The following is a 15,034-nucleotide window of genomic DNA, read 5'->3' on the forward strand; positions in this document are numbered from 1 at the left end:
ACACAGAAAGAGCGAGGAGATGCTGGTGTGAAAAACAGAGATTAAACAACAGGCTTGTTCAGTTGGTTTGGGTCTGGTGTTTAGAATACCCGGAATCTGGGTTCACTTCCCTTCCAACTCAGCGAATTATATCAACATTATGTTCATAAAACCATAGAATGATACCCAAAGAAGGAGACCATTTGGTCCATTGTGTCAGTGCTGTCTCTTTGGTTATGTTATCCAATTAGAACTGCTGCTCAGCTTTTTCCTGTAATCTGTACATTTTTCCTTCCAGTATTTATCCCAATTGCTTTTCAAAGTTACGACTGAATCTGCTTTCAAGTCCTGATCAGACAGTGCATTCCAGATCACAACACATCACTGTATAAAAAATCATTCCTCATTTCGCCTCTGGTTCTTTTCTCAATTACCTGATAAATACATCCTCTGGTTACTGACCCTTTTGCCACTGGAAACAATTTCTCCTTATTTAACTTATTGAAAACCTTCTTGATGATGTCACATACGAGACTGCCAGTAAAACTGAAGCCCATGGAATAAAAGAGACAATGACAGCATGGATATGAAGTTTGCAGACTGATAGGAACATAGAAGCAGGAGTAGGCCATTCAGCCCATCGAGACCACCCCACCATTCAATATGATGATGACTGATCATCCACTTCAATGCCTTTTTCCCACACTATCTCCATATCCCTTCTGTCATTTGTATTTAGAAATCTGTCAATCTCTGCTTTAAACATACTCAATGACTGAGCTTCCACAGCTCTCTGGTGTAGAGAATTCCAACGATTCACAACCCTCTGAGTAAAGAAATTTCTCCTCGTCTCTGTCCTAAGTGGCTTTCCCCTTCTGTTGAAATTGTGTCCCCTGGTTCTAGATTCCTCAACCGGAGGAAAAACTTCATCTACCCTGTCTATCCCTTTAAATATTTTGTAAGTTTCAATGAGATCACCTCTCATTCTTTGAAACTCTAGAGAATACAGTCCCAGTTTCCCCAATCACTCTTCATAGGACAGTCCTGCCATCCCGGGAACAGGTCTGGTGAACCGTCATTGCACTCCCTCGATGGCAATGATATCCTTCCTAAGGTAAGGGGACCAAAACTGCACACAGTATTCCAAAGTGCAGTCCAATCAAGGTTATATACAATTGAAGCAAGATTTCACTACTCCTGTACTCAAATCGTCTTGTGATAGAGGCTAACATATCATTCGTCTTCTGAATTGCTTGCTGCACCTGCATGTTAGCTTTCAGTCACTTATTGACAAGGACACCCAGACCCCTTTGTACATCTACACTTTCTAATCTCTTACCATTTAACAAATAATCTGCACATCTGTTTCTCCGACCAAAGTGGATAACCTCACATTTTTACACATTATATTCCATGTGCCACTTTCTTGTCCACTCACTAAGTCTGTCCAAATCCCCTTGAAGCTGCTTTGCATCTTCCTCACAACACACATTCCCACCTAGTTTTGTGTCATCTGCGAACTTGGAAATACGACATTTGGTTCCCACCTCCGAATCATTGATATATATTGTGAACAGCTGGGTCACAGTGTGGTGGTGAACAGTTGTATTTCTGTCTGGAGGAAGGTTTACAGTGGGTTCCCCATGGTTCCTCATAACTTCAGTTATGTGCAGACACTGGAAAAGCTGGGGTTGTTCTCCTTGGAGCAGAGCAAGTTCAGAACAACTTTGACAGAGTTAGAATCAAGGAATCAAATGGTTACAGTACAGAAGGAGACCATTCAGTCCATCATGTCCATGACAGCTCTTTGCAAGAGCAAATCAGCTAATTACACTCCTCTGCCCTTTCATTGTAACCCTGCAAATTTTCTCTATTCAGGTGTTTATTCAATTCCCTTTTGAAAGCCACGATTGAATCTGCCTCCAGCACATTCTCAGGCAGTGTATTCCAGATCCAAACCACTCACTCTGTCCCACACCCCTGGTACCATTGCAGAAAATCTCTTCCGTTCATTTCATCCCTCATAAATAATTGAAATGAAATGTTTATTAGGAAATGCACAATATAAAAAAGAGAGAGAAATAAATGCTGAGAAAAATAGAAGTCAATGTTTGGAAGGTAAAAAGAGCAAAATATGTAACTTTTATTCTGGTTGAGTGAGAGGAATATATCACACTCTGGGGCTTTTTAAGAGGATTTACTGATAAACCTGGGTTTTGAGAGGAAGCTGGTTCATGGTTTACAGAACAAATTCAGTCCCTGGGGTGGAGCCAACAGCTGCACCGTCCAATAACAGACAGGATGGGGACACTGTCTCAGGCCTGGTGAGCTCAGTCGATGAAAGCATGAAACTCTGAATCTCAAGTTTTTGAGTTTGAGCCCCACGGTGGGTGTCTTTTATTTCCTTTTTAGGCTGATTTTACAGCCATTCTCCAGCTCTGAATTCCTCGGCAGAGAGTTCAAGGAGTGTTTGAAATGAGATTCAACAGCAGTATGAGAAAGTCTCTCCTTGATTCAGGACTCTTACCTCTCTGCAGCAACTCGCTGCTGAAGATTGAACTTTATCTCATTTCATTCTCAGCTCATGGTCAGTGTGGACCAATGGGACTTCTGGCTGTCTCCCACTTCACAATCCATCAGTGCTTAGAAATCAATGGGGAATATTACTCACATGTTGTAATGTTTTATAAATACTTGAATGTATTTCACACTGTGTCTAACAGTGTGAATCTCCCCTGGTATATCAGCTCACCAACACTTCAACAGAACATTCACATAATGTGAGCTCTGAGATCTGTTCAGATCCCATTCCCAAGACCTGGAAAGTGGGATTGGGCTGGATCGCTCTTTTTCAGCTGGCACAGACACGATTGCTAAATGGTCTCAGTCTGTGCCATAACTTTTCTCCATTTTCTATGTTCTATGAAGTGAGGTGTGATTGGGAGGGGCAATTCCACCAGGGTTATATTTTCTACCAAAACAATGACACAAGGGATACTTCACTTTTTTATTCATTCATTCATGCGATGTGGGCATCGCTGGCTGGGCCAGCATTTATTGCCCATGAGAAGGTGGTGGTGAGCTGCCTTCTTGAACCATTGCAGTCCATGTGGGGTAGGTACACCCACAGTGCTGTGAGAAGGGGAGTTCCAGGATTTTGACCCAGCGACAGTGAAGGAACGGCGATATAGTTCCAAGTCAGGATGGTGTGTGGCTTGGAGGGGAACTTGCATGTGGTGGTATCCCCTGTATTTGCTGCCCTTGCCCTTCTAGGTGCTAAAGGTCACTGGTTTGGAAGGTGCTGTCCAAGGAGTTGTGGTGCATTGCTGCAGTGGATTTTGTAGACGGTACACACTCTGCAACTGTGCGTCGATGGTGGAGGGAGTGAATGTTTGCAGATGGGGTGCCAATCAAGCGGGCTGCTTTGTCCTGGCGGTGTTGAGATTCTTGAGTTGGAATTGCACCCATCCAGGCAAGTGGAGAATATTCCATCACACTCTTGACTTGTGCCTTGTGGATGGTGGACAGGCTTTGGGGAGTCAGGAGTCATGGATGAGTGAGAGGAATATATCACACTTTGGGGCTTTTGTAAAAGGATTTATTAATAAACCTGGGATTTGAGAGGAAGCTGATTCATGGTTTACAGAACAAATTCAGCCCCTGGGGTGGAGCCAACAGCTGCACTGTAATTACTCACCTCAGGATTCCAAGCCTCTGGCCTGCTCTTGTAGTCACGTTATTTGTATGGCTACCCATGGTAACCTCCATGATGTAGATGGTGGGGGATTCAGTGATTGTAATGCTATTGAATGTCAAGGGGAGATGGTTAGATTCTCTCTTGTTGGAGATATTCATTGCCTGGCACTTGTGAGGTGCGAATGTTACTTGCCACTTATCATCCCAAGCCTGTGAGACTGAAATAGCTCAGTTGGGAGTGTGTTAGACTGAAGATCCCTGGTTCAATCTGGGGTTTTGTCAGTTCTCATTTATTCTGCATCACCCTTTGGTTTTGACTCTTGAGCTGCACAATTTACACTGAAATTATTTACCCAACTCTGAAGGTTGGATTGGAATAGAGAGATATCAAGGATGGGAAATATTTACATTGTCTGCTTTAGCTTATTCTCTATCTCCCTGTGTCCTTTCCCCCAGTTTTTGACTCTCTCGGGGCCGGGTGAACATTTGATTTGCTGCATTTGTCCCAAACTGAAGCCTTTTCCACATCTCTGGGTGGTCAGACTCGCTCTGTCTGTTTTTGTTGCTCGTGACCATTAACGAGAACAGGCCACGAGTTCAACGTTTATCAGCAAACGGAAGATAATTGGAAAGAATTCTGTGTTACTCCAGATCAGTGACAAAGATGCAATGGATGTTATTCAAAATAAATTCCCTTTGACATTTTATGTAAACTTGTTTGCATCCAAAAGTTGGATTTTAAGCGTAACAAAAATGTGTCAAATTATTGACTGACCATGTGACAGCGCACATGGGGATCAAATCCACAGCCTTGTTGTTATCAACACTGCGTCCTAACCAACTGAACTAAGCGGCCTATAGACAGAGCCAGGTATGGGTTTGAGCCGCACGCTGGGCGGTTTGTGTTTTATTTCTCACACTGGGTGACAGAGCAATTGTACAAACAATGGACACATCACATCCCGGAAACATTGTTCTGATATAAAACAGTGTAAAATAAGAACTGAGCATGGAAATGGAACGGAACCAGAAATCAGGACTTTAATCTATTAAAGTTGATCTTGAAATTCAACCATTCACTGAACATTCCAATTGATCGAACTCTCTTCTGAAATAAAATCCAGGAACTTGAGCTGCTGTAAAACGCAACTGAGCCTGACGTGATTTGAACACGCAACCTTCTGAACTGGAGTCAGACGCGCTACCGTTGTGCCACAAGCTCACATATAAAGCAAAGTGGTTCCATTCCTGACAGATTTACTTCTTGTTTAGATTCAGTGATTGAAATTAATTCAATCCTCATCTGACCTCCACTCTGTAAAGGCCTGCAATCCGATCTGAACCCGACGACCTGTGTCGGGTTCGGGTCATGTCGGGTCGCTCTTCCGGTTCTGGCTTTCGGGCTCGGGTCAGGTTGGGTCAGGTTCAGGTCAGGCTGGGTCCAGGTTGGTCTGAGTCCGTGTCGGACACACACAGTAAGTATTACATTTAACTTTGCTGGGAAGTTAAGTTTAATAAGTGTCAAAAGTTGAAAAGCCAACCAAAGCCGGGAGTCCGGGTCATTAAGGAGGGAAACTCTGAGTCTGCGCAGTGAGCAAGTGAGCATCTCTATGACGTCATTGCGCTCATGCTGCAGCTTCCTGTCGATTCGGAATCGGGAGGTAGATAAAGTGAACATTCCGGTGGTCGGGTTAGGCTCGGGTTAGTTTGGGCGTGGGAATAAATGGAGATACTCAGGCCGGGTCAGGCTCGGGTCCAATGTGGTTCTGTCAGGTTCGGGTCGGGTTTTTTTTCCTGACCTGAGCAGGCCTTTACCGCTCTGTCAGTTCAGTGCCTTATTTAAACTATAACTTGGAGTTCTGTTTTACAGGGTCTCGGCTGTTTAAGTGTTTCCGAGACCCACTACTCTGATTAATCAGACATTTTGCTGCTAACTGCTGCTGCTACAATTGAAATGTAAAAAAGAATTTCTAGTGACCTGCAACCAATGGACAAATACATTTCAGAAAGATAAAGCTCATTCACCAATCCACAAATGTGTTTTTCTGCTTATATTTATAAACAACTCCTTCTCTCCACTATGAGAACTATACAATCACTACAGTTATTTGAAAGTTAGTGTAAGATGTTCCAGTTCATCAATTTTAAAACTGCAGCAGGTATTTTCCAGAAAACATCTCTGTTGGAACCTCAGTCCCAGTTAGATTGAAAGTGGACAATTAATGTATTCACTTGTTCATTGTGGACAGGTGTCTGACTTCGAATAAATCTCATTAACTTTCAATGAGGTGGCAGTATTTCTGTGCTCCCATTTTACACAGTCTGTCCTGTTCATGCACCATGTTTTTAATCTCCTCTCCCATTCTCCACAGGATACAGATTGCAAGCATCATCAATCGAGCTGTTGAAAAGCATTGGAAGAATCTGGTCACACAGGTATTGAAACATTCATTTTCTGCCATTTTCCAAGTTGGTTGCTTTAAACACCGTACGATGTGCAATCATCTTGAAAAGAGATTCTCTTCAATATCCAATACAAACTGTATTACAAACCTGACAGACAAACACAGGAGAACAAGTGACTAGTGAACACAAACCTCATGGTGCTCATTTTCAGATTTATTGCAGTCACTTACAAAACAAGTGAAAGAATATTACAGTGAAATGATTTGGAAAGTAGGTGTGACTTTTGTTGGTGCCTTTCTTTGCTCTGTTGGTGAAACTTTCTTGCACCTGACTCCTGTTCATGTCTCTGTTTCCTCTATTGAATGAGGAAGGAGGTATTTGATCAGAAATCAACTGGATTGTGTACCTTTGAGAGGGGATTTCTGCACCATCAGGGCTGGAAACAGGAGTGAGTGAAAGACAATGTGTGGAGTTTGATTTTGTACAGAGGGAGAGCAAATCTAACAGGACTGTGAGATATTGGCCTGGATTTTACAGCCCCAATCGCGGTGAACTCTGAGACTTTCACTGCTATTGAGGGTCTGAACAGCACTGCAACTGCCGGTACATGCACACACTAACACCAGCATCTGGAAGTTGTGGTGGTGAGAAATGTGCTTGGAAGGAGCCTCTGATCATAATCGCACCAGCCAACTCTTTAAAGTGACAGGGACCTGTAGTTCAGCAATTTGGGCTCATTGCCCACAATGTACCCTGATTTTTACCTGGGTTGGATTAAAGCCGGTACCAACAGGCTCAGGGCCTGCTCGGGAAAGACTTTTCTGTTGACACAACAGCTCCACTATTCCAGGAAGACACCGGCAGCAGCAGTTGTCAACTTTCAGAGGGAGTTCAGACATTTTAAATGTTGTATTTTATTTCTTAATTGTATGTAACTTTTTAGCATAGCCTGATCAGAGTTCTCAAATTTACATCTGACTTTTTATTAACAAGATTGAAGTGCTTTTAAAAGATCTCTAAATGTATATGACTTTTTATCAAGATTTACTTGGCTTCTTTGTAAAGACTCTTGAGCAAGATTGAAGTGACTTTTAAAAACTACATCTTATCCTTTAAAATCCTGCTTCCATGTAGATGACATTGGAAGATGACTTCAGAATAGCTTAGACTATCTTTCTAACAGGTACTGCAACAGCTTAAGACCTACTTTTCTGCAAAAGCTGGTGAATTACCTTCCGGGAGCGGAGAGGAGCGGAGCGGAGCTGACCTATATGGACCGATATAAGGAGAACGTTGAGAGTGGAGCCGATAAATCCAATCCGAGGATCGAGGCCCAGTCTCTTACCTTCCAGGAGTGGAGTGGAGCTCTTACAGTGTGCTGGAGTTTTGAAAAAAAAGAAGCCAACTGTGATGTCAGAGGAGAGCTGAAAGTTGATTGGTTGGTGAGTCACTGCTGTTTGTGTATTTAAATATCTTAAAGAAAAGGGCAAAGTTTTTTTACTTGAAAAAAAAACCTCTGCTGATAAGATGAGTACTACTAAAGTGTTTTTTTTATTCAGTGTAGCTTATGAAGGACTTTAGATTGTAGTGGGTAGAACAAGGCCCCTAGTGTCATTAGTACTTTTTAATTAAGGGAGTAACTAATTAATCTAAGGGTAAGTCATGGCAGGAGAGCTCAGTCCCGTGATATGCTCCTCCTGCGCTATGTGGGGATTCAGGAACCCTCCCAGTCTCCATGACGACCATGTGTGCAGGAAGTGTATCCAGCTGCAGCTACTGGCTACTCGCATTATGGAGCTGGACCTGCGGGTGGTTTCACTGTGGAGCGTCCACGAAGCTGTGGGCGTCATGGATAGCATGTTTAGTGAGGTGGTCGCACCGCAGGTAATGGATGCACAGGCAGAAAAGGGATGGGTGACCACCAGATGGAATAGTCGGAGCAGGCAGGTAGTGCAGGAGTCCCCTGTGGCCAACCCCCTCTCAAACAGATACACCGCTTTGGTTACTGTTGGGGGGAAGACCTCCCAGGGGAAAAGAGCAACAGCGCGGTCCGTGGCACCACGGAGGGCTCTGCTGCACAGCAGGGGAGGAAAAGGGGTGGAAGAGCTATTGTGATAGGGGATTCTATCATAAGGGGTGCAGATATGCGTTTCTGTGGCCGCAAACGAGACTCCAGGATGGTATGTTGCCTTGCTAATACTAGGGTCAAGGATGTTTCGGAGCAGCTGCCGGAAATTCTGAAAGGGGAGGGTGTGCAGCCAGAGATCGTGGTCCATATTGGTACGAACGACATAGGCAGGAAGAGAGATGAGGTTCTGCAAAGTGAATATAGGGAGTTAGGCAGAAGGTTAAAGAGCAGGACCTCTAGGGTTGTAATCTCAGGATTACTCCCTGTGACACGTGCTAGTGCGGGTAGGAATAGGAGGATTAGGCAAATGAATGCATTGCTGAAGACTGGCGAAGGCGGGAGGGCTTCAGGTACTTGGATCATTGGGATCTCTTCTGGTGCAGAGGTGACCTGTACAAGAGGGACGGGTTGCATCTGAACTGGAAGGGGACCAATATCCTTGTAGGGAGATTTTATAGTAATACACTGGAGGGTTTAAACTAGTCTTGCAGCGGGGGTGGGACCCAAAGTAGTAGTCTCTCCGATGAGATAGTTGAGGCAAATGGAGAGGTTAAAGCAAGCAAGTCCAGTAGGCAGGCCAGGCAGGGGCAGGACAGGGAGCGTGGAAGGTCTGGTGGGCTAAACTGCATTTACTTTAATGCAAGTATCCTTACAGGTAAGGCAGATGAACTCAGAGCATGGATCGGTACATGGGATTGTGGTATTGTAGCTATTACGGAAACGTGGTTGAGGGATGGGCAGGACTGGCAGCTCAATGTTCCGCGGTACCGATCCTTCCGGCGTGACAGAGGTAGAGGTAAGAGAGGAGGGGGAGTTGCACTATTGATTAGGGAGGACATCACGGCAGTACTTAGAGAGGATATCCCGGGGTGAATGTCCAGTGAGGCCATACTGGTAGAACTTAGAAATAATAAAAGGGTGATCCCTTTGATGGGATTATACTATAGGCCCCCCAATAGTCAGAGGGAAGTGGAGGAGCATATATGTAGGGAAATCACAGATAGGTATAGGAATTATAGGGTTGTAATAGTAGGTGATTTTAACTTCCCTAATATTGACTGGGACTGCCTTAGTGCTAAGGGATCAGATGGGGAAGAATTTGTTAAGTGAGTCCAGGATAGTTTTCTGAAGCAGTACGTGGATGGCCCGACTAGAGAAGGGGCTACACTCGATCTCCTCTTAGGAAATGAGAATGGGCAGGTGGTTGATATGGCAGTGGGGGAGCACTTTGGGACCAGTGACCATAACTCTATTAGCTTCAAGATAGTTATGAAAAAGAATAGGACTGGTCCTCAGGTTGAAGTCCTAAATTGGGGGAAGGCTAATTTCCATGGCATCAGACAGGAACTCTCAAAAGTTGAATGGGAGAGGCTGTTTACAGGTAAAGGGACGTCTGGCAAGTGGGAGGCTTTTAAAAGTGAGATAGGAAGAGTTCAGGGCCAGCATGTTCCTGTTAGATGGAAGGGCAAGGCTGGCAAGTTTAGGGAACCTTGGTTGACGAGGGATATTGAGGGTCTGGTCAGGACAAAGAAGGAGGCATACGTCAGGTATAGGCAGCTGGGATCGAGCGAGTCCCTCGAGAAGTATAGGGGATATAGGAGTATACTTAAGAAGGAAATTAGGAGGGCGAAAAGGGGCCATGAGATTTCCCTGGCAGATAAGATAAAGGAGAATCCCAAAAGATTCTATAAGTGTATTAAGAGTAAAAGGGTAGCTAGGGAGAGAGTAGGTCCCCTTAAGGATCAGTGTGGCAATCTGTGTGTGAAGCCACGCGAAATGGGCGAGGTCTTAAATGAATATTTCTTGTCTGTATTTACCGTGGAGAAGGTCATGGAAGCTAGTGAGTTCAAGGGAGGGAACAGCGATATCCTGCAGCATATCAACATTACAAAGGAGGAGGTATTGGAGGTTTTGAAGCGCATTAAGGTGGATAAATCCCCAGGGCCTGATCAGATGTATCCTAGGATGCTATGGGAAGCAAGGGATGAGATTGCTGGGGCGCTGGCAGAGATTTTTGTATCATCGTTCGCCACGGGTGAGGTACCGGAAGACTGGAGGATAGCTAATTTGTTAATTAATAAATTAAATAACAAATCATGTCACCTCTTTCTCTTCTAAACTCTGGCGGAGACAAGCCTAGCTTGTCCAATATTTCCTCGTAAGACAGCCCACCCATTCCATGTATTAGTCTCGTAAACTTTCTCTGTACTACCTCCAATGCATTTACATCCTTCCGCAAATAAGGAGACCAGTACAGTACTCAGTACTGCAGAAGAGGTCTCACCAATGTCCTGTATAGCGGAAGCATAACCTCCCTACTATTGTATTCAATTCCCATGGTGATAAATGATAACATTCTATTAGCTTTCCTAATTACGTGCTGGACCTGCATACTAACCTTTTGCAATTCATGCCCTCGGACACCCAGATCCCTCTGCATCTCAGAGCTCTGCAATCTCTCACCATTTAGATAATATGCTTTTTTATTCTTCCTGCCATAGTGGACAATTTCCGACTTTCCCACATTATACTCCATTTGCCAGGTCTTTGCCCAATCACTTAACCTATCTATATCCCTTTGTAGCCCCCTTATGTCCTCTTCACAACCTACTTTCCTACCTATCTTTGTGATCAGCAAATTTAGCAACAATACCTTCGGTCCCTTCATCTAAGTCATTTATATAAATTGTAAAAAGTTGAGGCCCCAGCACAGAACCCTGTGGCACACCACTCGTTACTTCTTGCCAACCAGAAAATGACCCATTTATGCTGACTCTCTGTTTCCTGTCAGCTAGCCAATCTTCTATCCATGCCAATATGTTACCCCCGACACCATGAGCTTTTATTTTCTGCAATAACCTTTGATATGGCACCTTATCCTTCTGGAAATCGAAATACAATACATCCACTGGTTCCCCTTTATCCACAGCACATGTAACTCCCTCAAAGAACCTCAATAAATTGGTTAAACATGATTTCCCTTTCAAAAAACCATGTTGACTCTGCCTGACTACCTTAATTTTTTCTAAATGCCCTGCTATAACATCTTCAGTAATCGCTCCTAACATTTTCCCTAAGACAGATGTTAAGCTAACTGGCCTGTCGTTTCCTGCTTTCTGTCTCCCTCCCTTTTTGAATAAATGAATTACATTCGCTACTTTCCAATCTAACAGAACCTTCCCGAAGCGAGGGAAATTTGGAATATTAAAACCAGCGCATCAACTATCTCACTAGCCAATTCAGGACCTGGCGACCTGTCAACCCGCAGCTCCAACAATTTGTTTAGTACCACTTCCCTGGTGATTGTAATTTTCTTGAGTTCCTCCATCCCTTCAATTTCCTGATATACGGATCATACTGGGATGTTATTTGTATCCTCAATAGTGAAGACCGATGCAAAGTATCTGTTCAATTCATCTGCCATCTCTTAATTATCCATTATTAATTCCCCAGACACACTTTCTATTGGACCAACAGTCGCTTTGTTAACTCTTTTCTTTTCAAAATATCTATCGAAACTCTTACTAGCTGTCTTGAAATTTCTTGCGAGCTTTCTCTCATACTCTAATTTTACCTTCCTTATCAATCTTTTAGTCATTCTTTGCTGTTCTTTTTATATTCTGTCCAATCTTCTGACCTGCCTCCCACCTTTGCACAATTATAGGCTTTTTCTTTAAGTTTGATAGTATCTTTAACTGTTTTCGTGAACCATGGATGGTGAGTCCCATCTTTGGAACTTTTCTTTCTCGTTGAAATGTATCTATTCTGTGTATTCTGAAATATCCCCTTAAATGTCTGCCACTGCATCTCTATTGACTTATCCCTTAACCTAATTTGCCAGTTCACTTTAGCTAGCTCTGCTTTCATGACCTTATAATTGCCCTTATTTAAATTTAAAATACTAGTCTGGGACCCACTCTCCTCTCCCTCAAACTGAATGTAAAATTCAATCATATTATAATCGCTACTACCTAGGGGCACCTTAACTATGAGGTCATTAATTAATCCTATCTCGTTGCACAATGCCAGGTCTAGTATAGCCTGCTCTCTGGTTGGCTCCATAATGTATTGTTCCAAGAAATTATCCCCAAAACATTCTATGTACTCCTCATCTAGGCTACCTCTGCCCATCTGAATTTCCAATCTATATGTAGATTAAAATCCCCCATAATTATCACAGTACCTTTCTGACAAGCTGCCATTATTTCTTCCTTTATATCCCATCTGACAGTGTGGTTAATGTTCGGTGGGCTGTACACCACTCCCACAAGTGACTTCTTGCCTTTATGATTTCTCATTTGTACTCAAACTGCTTCTGCATCCTGATCTCCAGAACTCAGGTCATCCCTCTCTATTACGCTAATACCATCATTAATTAACAGAGCTACCCCGTCACCTTTTCCTAGCTTCCTGTCCTTCCAAAATGCCATGTCACCTCCAATATTCACATCCCAATCTATGTCGCCCTGCAGCCATGTCTCTGTAATGACTATCAGATCCTACATATTTATTCTATTTGTGCTCCCAGTTCATCTGTTTTGTTTCAAATGCTCCATGCATTCAGATACAGAGCATTTAGTTTTGTCCTTTTATTATTTTTGTCACCTCTTGCCTTATCTGTCGATTTACTCTTAGATTTGTACATTCTGTCCCTTCCTGTCACAGTCTGTTTATCATTTCCCATATTTATACCTTTCTCTCTTGCCTTGTCTCTCCTCCTTGATTCACCATATCTTCCCAAATTTGATCCCTTGCCCCCACTATTCAGTTTAAAACCGTCTCTACTTCCCTCGTTATGTGGCTCGCTAGAACACCGGCACCAGCACGGTTCAGGTGTAGACCGTCCCAACGGTACAGCCACCTCTTTTCCCAGTACTGGTGCCAACGCCCCATGAACCAGAACCCACTACTACCACACCAGTCTTTCAGCCGCACATTACTTTCTCTAATTGTATTTGTCCTATGCCAATTTGCACATGGCTCAGGTAATAACCCAGAGATGATTAACTTTGAGGTTCTGCTTCTTAATTTGGTGCCTAGTTCCTCACACTGACTTTGCAGAACCTCTATCCTTGTCCTGCCGATGTCTTTGGTACCGACATGGACCACGACGACTGGATCCTCCCCCTCCCATTGTATGTTTCGCTCCAGCCCTGAGCAGATGTCCTGAATCCTGGCACCGGCAGGCAACACAGCCGTCTGGACTCTTGCTTTTGCTGCAGAGAACAGAGTCAATCCACCTTACTATACTGTCCCCTACTACCACTACATTCCTTTTTTCTCCCTCTTTGAGCCGCAAACACTTACTGCAGACCTGTTTGCCCTGGATCACACTGGCATCCAGGAACTCCCACATGCTGCAGCTGTGACACATCACCTGTCCTGTCATCCTTAACGTGTTTCAATTAACTACTTAAATATTTTATTCAATTATTCATTTTATTGCATATTTTATTAAACTTACCACTAGTTTGTTTACTATTTTAAACGTGAGGACCACAATGGATCTTAATCACTTACCAGATGCGCATCAAGCAGGTCGGTTCTTCCAAACCAATCAACTACCTGCTTGCCTGTGATGTCACAGCTTACCAGATCCTCACCAAACAGCTCCTTCCACTGCACCGAAGAAAGAACCAAATCCTGTATACTCACCCCAGCGGCTCTCCGTTTCCCTGCTCTCACTCTCCATTGTGACGTCACTCCTCGATTTTTTTTTCCCCTGCTCTGCTCCTCTCTCTCTCGCTCTGTCTCCGAATCTGTGCTTTTGGCGCATTTCTTCATTTGTTGTTCCGTTGTGATCTTCTGTTTCTGGTCCAAAAATCTGACTCTGGTGGGACTTGAACCCACAATCTTTGAATATCGTCTCAATCATTATTCAGAAGTCCAACACGCTATCCATTGCGCCACAGAGCCTCACACATTTTTATTAACATCACTAAGGCCTTTGATCTTGTCAGCAGAGACGGCCTCTTCAAACTGCAATGGAACATAGGCTGCCCTCCTGACCTCTTGGGCATCATCTCTTCTTTCTACGAGAACATGCACAGTTCCATCAGTTACAATGGAGCAACATCAGACGCTTTCAAGATCAGCAGTGGGGTAAAGCAGGGCTGCGCGCTGGCGCCAACTCTCTTAGGAACAGAGGAACATAGGAGTAAGCTATTCAGCCCGTCGAGCCTGCTCTGTCATTCAATTCGATCATGGCTGATCATCTACCTCAAAGCCCCTTTCCCATGCTATCCCCATATCCCTTGATGTCATGAGTATCAAGATTTCTATCAATTTCTGTCTTGAACATGCTCAATGATTGAGCTGCCACAGCCCTCTGGGGCACAGTATTCCAATGATTCACCACCGTCTGAGTGAAGAAATTCCACCCATCTCAGTTTTAAATGGCCTACTCCTTATTCTGAGACGATGTCCTTTGGTTTTAGACTCACCAACCAGGGCAAACATCCTGTCTCCATCCACACTGTCACGCCCTGTAAGAATTTTGTCAGTTTCAATCAGATCACCTCTCATTCTTCGAAACTTTAAGGAATACAGGCCCAGTTTCCTCATAAGACAATCCCACCATCCCAGGGATTAGTCTGGTGACATAAAAACAAGAAATGCTGGAACCACTCAGCAGGTCTGGCAGCATCTGTGAAAAGAGAAGCAGAGTTAACGTTTCAGGTCAGTGACCCATCTTCGGAACTGACATATATTAGAAAAGTCACAGGTTATAAGCAAGTGGGGTGGGGGTGGGGCAAGAGATAACAAAGGAGAAGGTGTAGATTGGACAAGGCCACATAGCTGACCAAAAGGTCATGCAGCAAAGGC

The 15,034-nt window shown here is 43.8% G+C and overlaps 2 non-coding genes across 2 annotated transcripts; both read right to left on the reverse strand.

The window, feature by feature from the left end:
- Positions 1-4,825: 4,825 nt before the first annotated feature.
- Positions 4,826-4,897, reverse strand: trnaw-cca (transfer RNA tryptophan (anticodon CCA)). The gene has a single exon. It is a non-coding gene; the product is annotated as a tRNA-Trp (tRNA).
- A 9,137-nt stretch (positions 4,898-14,034) lies between these two features.
- Positions 14,035-14,125, reverse strand: trnar-ucu (transfer RNA arginine (anticodon UCU)). Its single transcript is given in 2 exon segments — positions 14,035-14,070; positions 14,089-14,125. It is a non-coding gene; the product is annotated as a tRNA-Arg (tRNA).
- Positions 14,126-15,034: the final 909 nt, after the last annotated feature.

This window comes from Heterodontus francisci, unplaced genomic scaffold, assembly GCF_036365525.1.
Source record: "Heterodontus francisci isolate sHetFra1 unplaced genomic scaffold, sHetFra1.hap1 HAP1_SCAFFOLD_75, whole genome shotgun sequence".
Taxonomy (NCBI): domain Eukaryota; kingdom Metazoa; phylum Chordata; class Chondrichthyes; order Heterodontiformes; family Heterodontidae; genus Heterodontus; species Heterodontus francisci.